The sequence below is a fragment of the Scyliorhinus canicula genome, chromosome 2 (assembly GCF_902713615.1).
Source record: "Scyliorhinus canicula chromosome 2, sScyCan1.1, whole genome shotgun sequence".
Classification (NCBI taxonomy): Eukaryota; Metazoa; Chordata; class Chondrichthyes; order Carcharhiniformes; family Scyliorhinidae; genus Scyliorhinus; species Scyliorhinus canicula.
Window position 1 is genome coordinate 161,528,262 of NC_052147.1, and position 9,053 is coordinate 161,537,314.

At 46.6% G+C, this 9,053-nt stretch overlaps 2 long non-coding RNA genes across 4 annotated transcripts; both read left to right on the top strand.

Annotated features, from left to right (window-relative positions):
- The first annotated feature begins 5,854 nt into the window (after positions 1 to 5,854).
- Positions 5,855 to 6,294, top strand: LOC119960686. Its single transcript, XR_005459487.1, has 3 exons — positions 5,855 to 5,871; positions 5,956 to 6,171; positions 6,256 to 6,294. It is a non-coding gene; the product is annotated as an uncharacterized LOC119960686 (long non-coding RNA).
- Positions 6,295 to 6,322: 28 nt separating this feature from the next.
- On the top strand, positions 6,323 to 6,912 carry LOC119960677. Of its 3 annotated transcripts, none has more exons than XR_005459486.1 (3): positions 6,323 to 6,339; positions 6,778 to 6,813; positions 6,886 to 6,912. It is a non-coding gene; the product is annotated as an uncharacterized LOC119960677 (long non-coding RNA). The 3 variants fall into 3 exon arrangements; XR_005459485.1 differs by lacking the exon at positions 6,323 to 6,339 and adding an exon at positions 6,382 to 6,393; XR_005459484.1 differs by lacking the exon at positions 6,323 to 6,339 and adding an exon at positions 6,396 to 6,429.
- The last annotated feature ends 2,141 nt before the right edge of the window (positions 6,913 to 9,053 follow it).

A 9,053-nucleotide genomic window follows, 5' to 3' on the forward strand; every position in this document is an offset into this window, starting at 1 on the left:
TTGTTCCTCGGAAATTCCCAGTATCATGCCAGTCATTGAATACTTTCTTGTCACATTACTTCTTCCAAAGTGTATCACCTCACACTTTTCAGGGTTAAATTCCATTTACCACTTTTCTGTCCATTTTACCATAACCTCACTGTTAACCACCCGGCCAATCTTTGTCTCATCTCCAAACTTACTGATCCTACCCCCCTCATAGTCATCTATGTTGTTTATATAAATGAGAAACAGTAGGGGTCCCAGCACGTATCCCTGTGGTACACCACTAGACACAGGTTTCCAATCGCGAAAGCAGCTGTTTGCCATCACCCTCTGCAATAGGGGCTGGTTTAGCTCACTGAGCTAATTCGCTGGCTTTTAAAGCAGACCAAGCAGGCCAGCAGCACAGTTCGATTCCCGTACCAGCCTCCCCGGACAGGCGCCGGAATGTGGCGACTAGGGGCTTTTCACAGTAACTTCATTGAAGCCTACTCGTGACAATAAGCGATTTTCATTTCATTTCATTTCAATAGAATCATAGAATCCCTCCAGTGTAGAAGCAGGCCATCTGGCCCATTGAGTCTGCACGTACCCTTTCTCCAATAAAGCACATTACCTGGGCCCAATCCCCCACCCCTATCCCTTAACCACACCTAACCTTTGGGTAATACTAGCATGGCCAATTCACCTAACCTACACGTCTTTAGACTGCCGGAGGAAACTGTAGCACCCAGAGGAAACCCACACAGACATGGGAGAACATGCAAACTCCACACAGGCAGTTACCTGAGGTTGGGATCGAACCTGGGTCTGGTTCTGTGAGGCCATCTCTGTGCCACAGTGCTGTCTCCTACAACTAAACCAATTTTGAATCCACCCTAAGTTACCCAGTATCCCATCTGCATTTGCCTTCTTTATAAGTCTCCCATCTAGGACCTTGTTAAAGGCTTTGCTAAAATCCATGTAAACGACATCAACTGCGCTACCCTCATCTACATATCTCGTCACAGTCTCAAAACATTCAATACAATTTGTTAGGCATGAATTCCCTCTGACAAAGCCACGCTGACTATTTCTGATCTAACCTTGCCTCTCCAAGTGGAAATAGATTTGCTCCTTCAGAATTTTCTCCGATAGTTTCCCAACCACTGATGTGAGACTCACTGGTCTATACTTCCCTGGCTTATCTTTACAACCTTTCTTCAATAGTGGGATTACATTAGCTGTTCTCCAGTCCTTCACAGTAACTTAATTGCAATGTATGCCTACTTGTGACAATAAAGATTATTATTATTAGATTGGGCAGTAACCCTCAATTTTGGAGGTGACATGTCTACTTTGTACATTTAGGATCTCACTTTAGTGTTTCCTCCAGGTTTTCCACTGATGTATCCTCTGCAGTGTTAGCCAGTCCACCTCAGCCATGTCTTCTCATTTCCGTAAAATTTGCCTTCCCCCATTCAAAATATTTACTCCTGCTGTATCTCTGTCCTTTTCCATGATAATGCTGAATCCAATTAATTGTGATCATTATCCCCGATATGGTCACCAACAGTCACATCACCCACTTGCCCGTCTTCATTCCTCAAGACGAGGTCTAGAAATGCATCTCCTCACGTTGGGTTTGTCACTAATTGGTTGAAAGAATTTTCCTGGACACAGCACACAATTCTTTCTCCCTCAGTTTCCCTTATATTGTTTGGATACCAGTTGACATTGGGATAGTTAAGGTCCACCTTCAATTATTGCCGTCTTATTGTTACAACGAGAGATCTTCCAGCATATTTCATTATCTATCTCCATTTCACTGTTTTGGGGGTCTGTAATAGATTCCCAATAGTGTGACTGCCATGCGTGACACCTTTTTTATTTCCAAGTTCAATCCATAAAGTCTCATTTGTTGACCCGTTTGGTGCATATCCCTTCTCACGACTAGAATGGATTATTTAACTATTAATGCAACGCCTCCTCTTTTTTTATCCCCCACTCTATTCTGTCTGCAGGCTCTTCAACCAGGTTTCTGTTATAGCAATGACTCCCTGCTGCCATGTGTCTATCTGTGCCTGAAGCTCATCCACCTTGTTTGTGATACTCCTTGCCTTGAAGTACAAACAGTTTAAACCCACCATGTTCCCTTGCTGGACACTTTTAAAACTTTGCTTCTCCTGTAATTCCAAGCCCATCACTACATTTGCAACATCACCAGCTAATGTTCTACCTCAGTTTTTCTGATCTGAATCTGACCAATCTGATCCTACTCTTGGAATCCCATCCCCCGCTACACTAGTTCAAATACTCTCCATCAGAACTAGCCAAAGACCCCGAACAACATTGGTCCTAACTGGGTGAACCCAGGGTGCCTGGGTGGCGCTGTCAGATTCAGCTGCCAGGGTGCCAGGCTGGCTGTGCCAAGGTACCTGGGTGCCAAGGGGCATGCTAGGGTACAACACTGCCCTGTTCCCAACCACTGGGGGTTTCTAATGACCTGCGAAAACCACCCCCACTGCGAGGTGCCGTCACGCCTGGTTCGCGTTTGTGTGGACCAGTACTAAACTGCGCCCTGACAGGGTGTCACAGGTGCTGCCGATTTCTCCCAGGCGCCAGGTGCTTACAGTATATGGGTATTTAAATTGGCGAATGGCTCTTTAAATATGCAGATCAGGATCACGGCCAGTGACGACCTGATCTAGATTGCACTGGCGGAGCGTGTTAGGTGTCTCGCAATCGGCCCGGCACAGATACTTGCTTTGGGGCTCTCGCACAATTCACCTGCTGTGCCTGGATCTGCTCCGAGCACAAGGCAGATGCTGAATCACGCCCTTTGTCATTTTTGGGGGGAATCATATCCGAGATATCAAACAGAGACTCTCTGCATTATATAGGTGCATATACAAGATCCCATGAGTAAAAGCAGGGGATCTGCTGGTCAACATCTGTTCCCTGAACAAGCACTGCCAAAACCAGAAAAATTGCTCATTTATCTCATTTGCTATTTGTGGGTTATTGGGTTTGGGGAGATGTCAGGTGCTGCCATCTGTGATTTGATTATTGTGTTACTCTGCCAGAGTGTCTCTGAGAAATGGATCTGAGGTTTCTGAAGCCTCTCATTCTTGTTCAGACCTCTCGTATTCAATGAGCAGCAGATGGCAAAATCATGGGTGTAGTACCTCCTTTAATTTGCCCGTTGGCATTATCGGCAGGAATTCTGCAGGTTGTTCACCAATAACTATCTTACCAGCCACCTACAGTACCCCCAGAGGTATTCGTAAAAAGTGCACTACAGCGACCTTAGACATACGAGTCACCAGTGCATCATTGCACCCCTGGCCATACTAGTAACCAGTGCGCTACAGCGTCTCCAACCATACTAGTACTAGTGTATTACAGCACATTGGCCATACTAATAATCAGCACACTACAGCATCTCCAACTATAGTAGTAACCATTTGGAAGGGTCCCTCCTGTTTGTTCCCTGTTCATTCCATTATTTCCCTTTTCATTTTGCTATTACCATTTTGATCTATGGATGATTAATGGACCTGTGACTTTGACAAAAGCAGCTTGTGGGTGGCCTGTACCTTTAAATTCAAGCAGAGCATTGCATGAGGAGCGATCAGTGGTGACTCGATTTGATTGATGGTCAATGAATTAGACAAAAGGGGCAGTGCTCTTCCCAGTGGCAGGTGAAGATTAGATCTGATCACACTGCTGTGCTTTTCAGTGTCACATAGCTTGTATTTTCATTTCACTTTCGATTCTACAGGCTGGATGGAGGAATCTAACCAGCTCACTCCAGGAATATCTAGTTAATTCTCATCAAAAGGTCGCTGTGAGAATCTGATTAGTCTCTGCAAAAAAGAGGCTTATGTGAAGCCATGACCGAATTTTATAACTCACTTTGCAGAACAGGCTGATGTGAAGCCAGAGGCCTCACCTGGAAAAGCTGTGATTAAGATATACTACTTAACTGCAAAGAAGATGGTTACATGCTGAAAACCAGAGACCTTAAGCCGCAGTGCAGTGAAGAACCTGTCATCTGAAGCAAGGGTACTTATCTTTTGACCATAATCATTATTATTTTTCTACCCTATTCCTTCCCATCTCTGTTTGTCTGTCTTGTGTATTGGGTACAGAGAAAGAGACAGAGAAAGTGCACTGCAGGTTTCAGTGAGCGGTAACTTTATAAAAAGGAGTTTTAACAGTCACTGTAGGAAAGCTCTACCTGGTTGGAGAATCTAGAACTAGGAATCAGAAACTTGGGCTAAAGCATTAGCCATTTAGGACTGAGAATAGGAGAACTTTTCTCACTGGTTGTGAGTGTTTGGAATTCATTATGACAGAGAGCCCGGAACTGTCGATGAGTCAATTCAAGACGAACGTTTAACAGGTTTGTGGCTCTTTGGGATTCATGGGGAATTGAGTTGAGTAGAAGAAAAGCCATGCTCTTGCTGAGTAAATGGCTGCGTGACCTATCCCTGCTCCCAATTCTTCTGTTCTTAAGTTGGGTGCTTTCAACAGAGAGAGAATCATGGCAATTTAGTAACATAACTCAAGACATTAACAATTTTCACATTCTTCTGTGCTGATATCTGCTGTACTTACATTACTATTTTCATGCAGGTTTTCAAGACATTACAGGCCATCACTTCTTTTAACAATATATATTTTCTAAATGTGTGATTTACCTTTCTACGGCGATCCTTAGTTGACTTTGTGCCTTCAGGTGATGATCATGTTGGTGGTGATTTGGTTGTTGTTGAAGTTGCTGTTGAGGTTGGTGCTGATGTTGAGGTTGGTGTTTGTGTTGAGGTTGGTGTTGATGTTGAGATTGGTGTAGGTGTTGGTGTTGAGATTGGTGTAGTTGTTGGTGTTGGTGTTGAGATTGGTGTTGGTGTTGAGGTTGGTGTTGAGATTGGTGTAGTTGTTGGTGTTGGTGTTGAGGTTGGTGTTGGTGTTGAGATTGGTGTTGGTGTTGGTGTTGAGATTGGTTTTGGTGTTGAGGTTGGTGTTGAGATTGGTGTAGGTGTTGGTGTTGAGGTTGGTGTTGAGATTGGTGTAGGTGTTGGTGTTGAGGTTGGTGTTGAGATTGGTGTAGATGTTGGTGTTGAGATTGGTGTAGGTGTTGGTGTTGAGGTTGGTGTTGAGATTGGTGTAGGTGTTGGTGTTGAGATTGGTGTAGGTGTTTGTGTTGAGGTTGGTGTTGGTGTTGAGGTTGGTGTTTGTGTTGAGGTTGGTGTTGGTGTTGAGCTTGGTGTAGGTGTTGGTGTAGGTGTTGAGGTTGGTGTTGAGGTTGGTGTTTGTGTTGAGGTTGGTGTTGATGTTGAGGTTGGTGTTGGTGTTGAGGTTGGTGTTGAGATTGGTGTAGGTGTTGGTGTTGAGGTTGGTGTTTGTGTTGAGGTTGGTGTTAGTGTTGGTGTTGAGGTTGGTGTTTGTGTTGAGGTTGGTGTTAGTGTTGGTGTTGAGGTTGGTGTTTGTGTTGAGGTTGGTGTTGAGATTGGTGTAGGTGTTGGTGTTGAGGTTGGTGTTTGTGTTGAGGTTGGTGTTGAGGTTGGTGTTGAGGTTGGTGTTTGTGTTGAGGTTGGTGTTGGTGTTGAGCTTGGTGTAGGTGTTGGTGTTGAGGTTGGTGTTGAGGTTGGTGTTTGTGTTGATGTTGGTGTTGGTGTTGAGATTGGTGTAGGTGTTGGTGTTGAGTTTGGTGTTTGTGTTGAGGTTGGTGTAGGTGTTGGTGTTGAGGTTGGTGTTTGTGTTGAGGTTGGTGTTGGTGTTGGTGTTGAGGTTGGTGTTTGTGTTGAGGTTGGTGTTGAGATTGGTGTAGGTGTTGGTGTTGAGGTTGGTGTTTGTGTTGAGGTTGGTGTTGGTGTTGAGGTTGGTGTTGAGCTTGGTGTAGGTGTTGGTGTTGAGGTTGGTGTTTGTGTTGAGGTTGGTGTTGAGGTTGGTGTTGGTGTTGGTGTTGAGGTTGGTGTTTGTGTTGAGGTTGGTGTTGAGATTGGTGTAGGTGTTGGTGTTGAGGTTGGTGTTTGTGTTGAGGTTGGTGTTGGTGTTGAGCTTGGTGTAGGTGTTGGTGTTGAGGTTGGTGTTGAGGTTGGTGTTTGTGTTGAGGTTGGTGTTGGTGTTGAGATTGGTGTAGGTGTTGGTGTTGAGGTTGGTGTTTGTGTTGAGGTTGGTGTTGGTTTTGAGATTGGTGTAGGTGTTGGTGTTGAGGTTGGTGTTGAGGTTGGTGTTTGTGTTGAGGTTGGTGTTGGTGTTGGTGTTGAGGTTGGTGTTTGTGTTGAGGTTGGTGTTGAGATTGGTGTAGGTGTTGGTGTTGAGTTTGGTGTTTGTGTTGAGGTTGGCGTTGGTGTTGAGCTTGGTGTAGGTGTTGGTGTTGAGGTTGGTGTTGAGGTTGGTGTTTGTGTTGAGGTTGGTGTAGGTGTTGGTGTTGAGGTTGGTGTTTGTGTTGAGGTTGGTGTAGGTGTTGGTGTTGAGGTTGGTGTTGAGATTGGTGTTGAGATTGGTGTTGGTGTTGCGATTGGTGTAGTTGTTGGTGTTGAGGTTGGTGTAGGTGTTGATGTTGGTGCAGATGTTGGTGTTGAGGTTGGTGTAGGTGTTGAGGTTGGTGTAGGTGTTGATGTTGGTGCAGATGTTGGTGTTGAGGTTGGTGCAGATGTTGGTGTAGGTGTTAGTGTTGAGGTTGGTGTTTGTGTTGAGGTTGGTGTTGGTGTTGAGCTTGGTGTAGGTGTTGGTGTTGAGGTTGGTGTTGACGTTGGTGTTGAGGTTGGTGTTGAGGTTGAGGTTGGTGTTGGTGTTTGTGTTGAGGTTGGTGTTGAGATTGGTGTAGGTGTTGGTGTTGAGGTTGGTGTTGAGCTTGGTGTAGGTGTTGGTGTTGAGGTTGGTGTTTGTGTTGAGGTTGGTGTTGGTTTTGAGATTGGTGTAGGTGTTGGTGTTGAGGTTGGTGTTGAGGTTGGTGTTTGTGTTGAGGTTGGTGTTGGTGTTGGTGTTGAGATTGGTGTAGGTGTTGGTGTTGAGGTTGGTGTTGAGATTGGTGTTGGTGTTGAGATTGGTGTTGGTGTTGCGATTGGTGTAGTTGTTGGTGTTGAGGTTGGTGTAGGTGTTGATGTTGGTGCAGATGTTGGTGTTGAGGTTGGTGTAGGTGTTGAGGTTGGTGTAGGTGTTGATGTTGGTGCAGATGTTGGTGTTGAGGTTGGTGCAGATGTTGGTGTTGATATTGGTGCAGATGTTGGTGTTGAGGTTGGTGTAGGTGTTGAGGTTGGTGCAGGTGTTGAGGTTGGTGCAGGTGTTGTGGTTGGTGCAGGTGTCGTGGTTGGTGCAGGTGTTGAAGTTGTGGTGTTTGTGTTCATGCATTGTATCACCACACTTGAATTCTCATTACGTCGAAGTGTGACCCAGCTGAAGCAAGTAGCAGTTATCTACAGATATAGAGGGTGAGATTGCAATTCAGTAACAATGCTCCAAAACAGAGTGAATTTTGTAATAGTGTGAGCATGAACAGCAGAATATTGAACAAATGGTTACACACCCGAGTGCCAGGATATTGTAAACACCAAAGGGTTTTACTAAAACAGGGTATTGTTTAATCACCAGGGTAAATGTTGCATTGCGGGTTAATATGATAGTTTTACAGTTAGGAAGAACTTTCAAACTGATCAGTGTGGGAGACTGAATCCGTGTTATTCCTTTGCAGCTCCCTGAATTTCGCTGCCACATGTGGGAGTTTTCATTGGGAGCGATGGTCAGACTGACCAAAGGCAGATTGCAGGATAGAGATGGCTCTCTGTCGCCTTCCATGATCCCATCGTTAACACTTTAACAACACTGGGCATCAGGAATGCTGCCGCATTCTGATATCCAGCATTAAACAGTGGAAGGCAGAATGTAAAAAATGAAAGAGCTGTTTCCTTCAGGGAACGGATCACTCAACTGATCTGATTGGATCAAAAAAGCAAAAATCTTGTTTAAAATGTGCCTCTCTCCTTGCTCCCCGACCCCCTTCCGAGACTGTGATAACCGTTAATGAGAAAAGCACTGTTTGTTAAGGTGCCAATGCTTTATCTGAGTTCATAGGTAAAATCGCAGAATAGTTTACAATATGATACTGTTTTATGCTCGATTTTGCAATGCTTTATTTTTTGATTAATAATTTCATGAAGCAAATGATAAAGTAAGCAACCCCCTTTTTATATCACTGTCTCCATACCACTTCTCAAGCAGTTGTGGATTTTGGTACGTTGAATAAGGTTAAAGGTTATTGCTGAATGGAGCGGACAACTTGCTTAGTGCTTATTACAAACCCGGGGCGAAATTCTCCGACCCCACGCAGGGTCAGAGAATCGGCCGGCAGCGGTGTTATTCCCGCTCCCGCAGGGTTTTTAAATCTCTGACCGGCCAAAAACCGGCGCTGTGCAAATCCCGCCGGCAGCCTCTGAAAACAGCTGGCGCCGGCGGGATTTCATTTTTTTTCTTAGTTTCCACAAATCTCCGGCCCAGATGGGCCGAAGTCCCGCCGACGTGGCCATGGGTCACGTCGGCGAAAATCACAGTTGCTTTAAAACGGCGTCAACCATTGATGATGGTTGACGCCGTTCAGTGTTGGGGGGTGGGTTGCGGCATCAGGGGAGGGGGGGGTGGGTTGCGGCATCGGGGGGGTGGGTTGCAGCATCGGGGGGGTGGGTTACGGCATCGGGGGGGTGGGTTGCGGCATCGGGGGGTGGGTTGCGGCATCGGGGGGTGGGTTGCGGCATCGGGGGGTGGGTTGCGGCATTTGGGGGGGTTGCGGCATCGGGGGGGGTTGCGGCATCGGGGGGGGTTGCGGCATCGGGGGGGTGGGTTGCGGCATCGGGGGGGGTGGGTTGCGGCATCGGGGGATGGGTTGCGGCATCGGGGGGGTGGGTTGCGGCATCGGGGGGTGGGTTGCGGCATCGGGGATGGGTTGCGGCATCGGGTGGGTGGGTTGCGGCATCGGGGGGTGGGTTGCGGCATCGGGGGGTGGGTTGCGGCATCGGGGGGTGGGTTTGCGGCATCGGGGGGGTTGCGGCATCGGGGGGGGTTGCGGCATCGGGGGGGGTTTGGGGGCA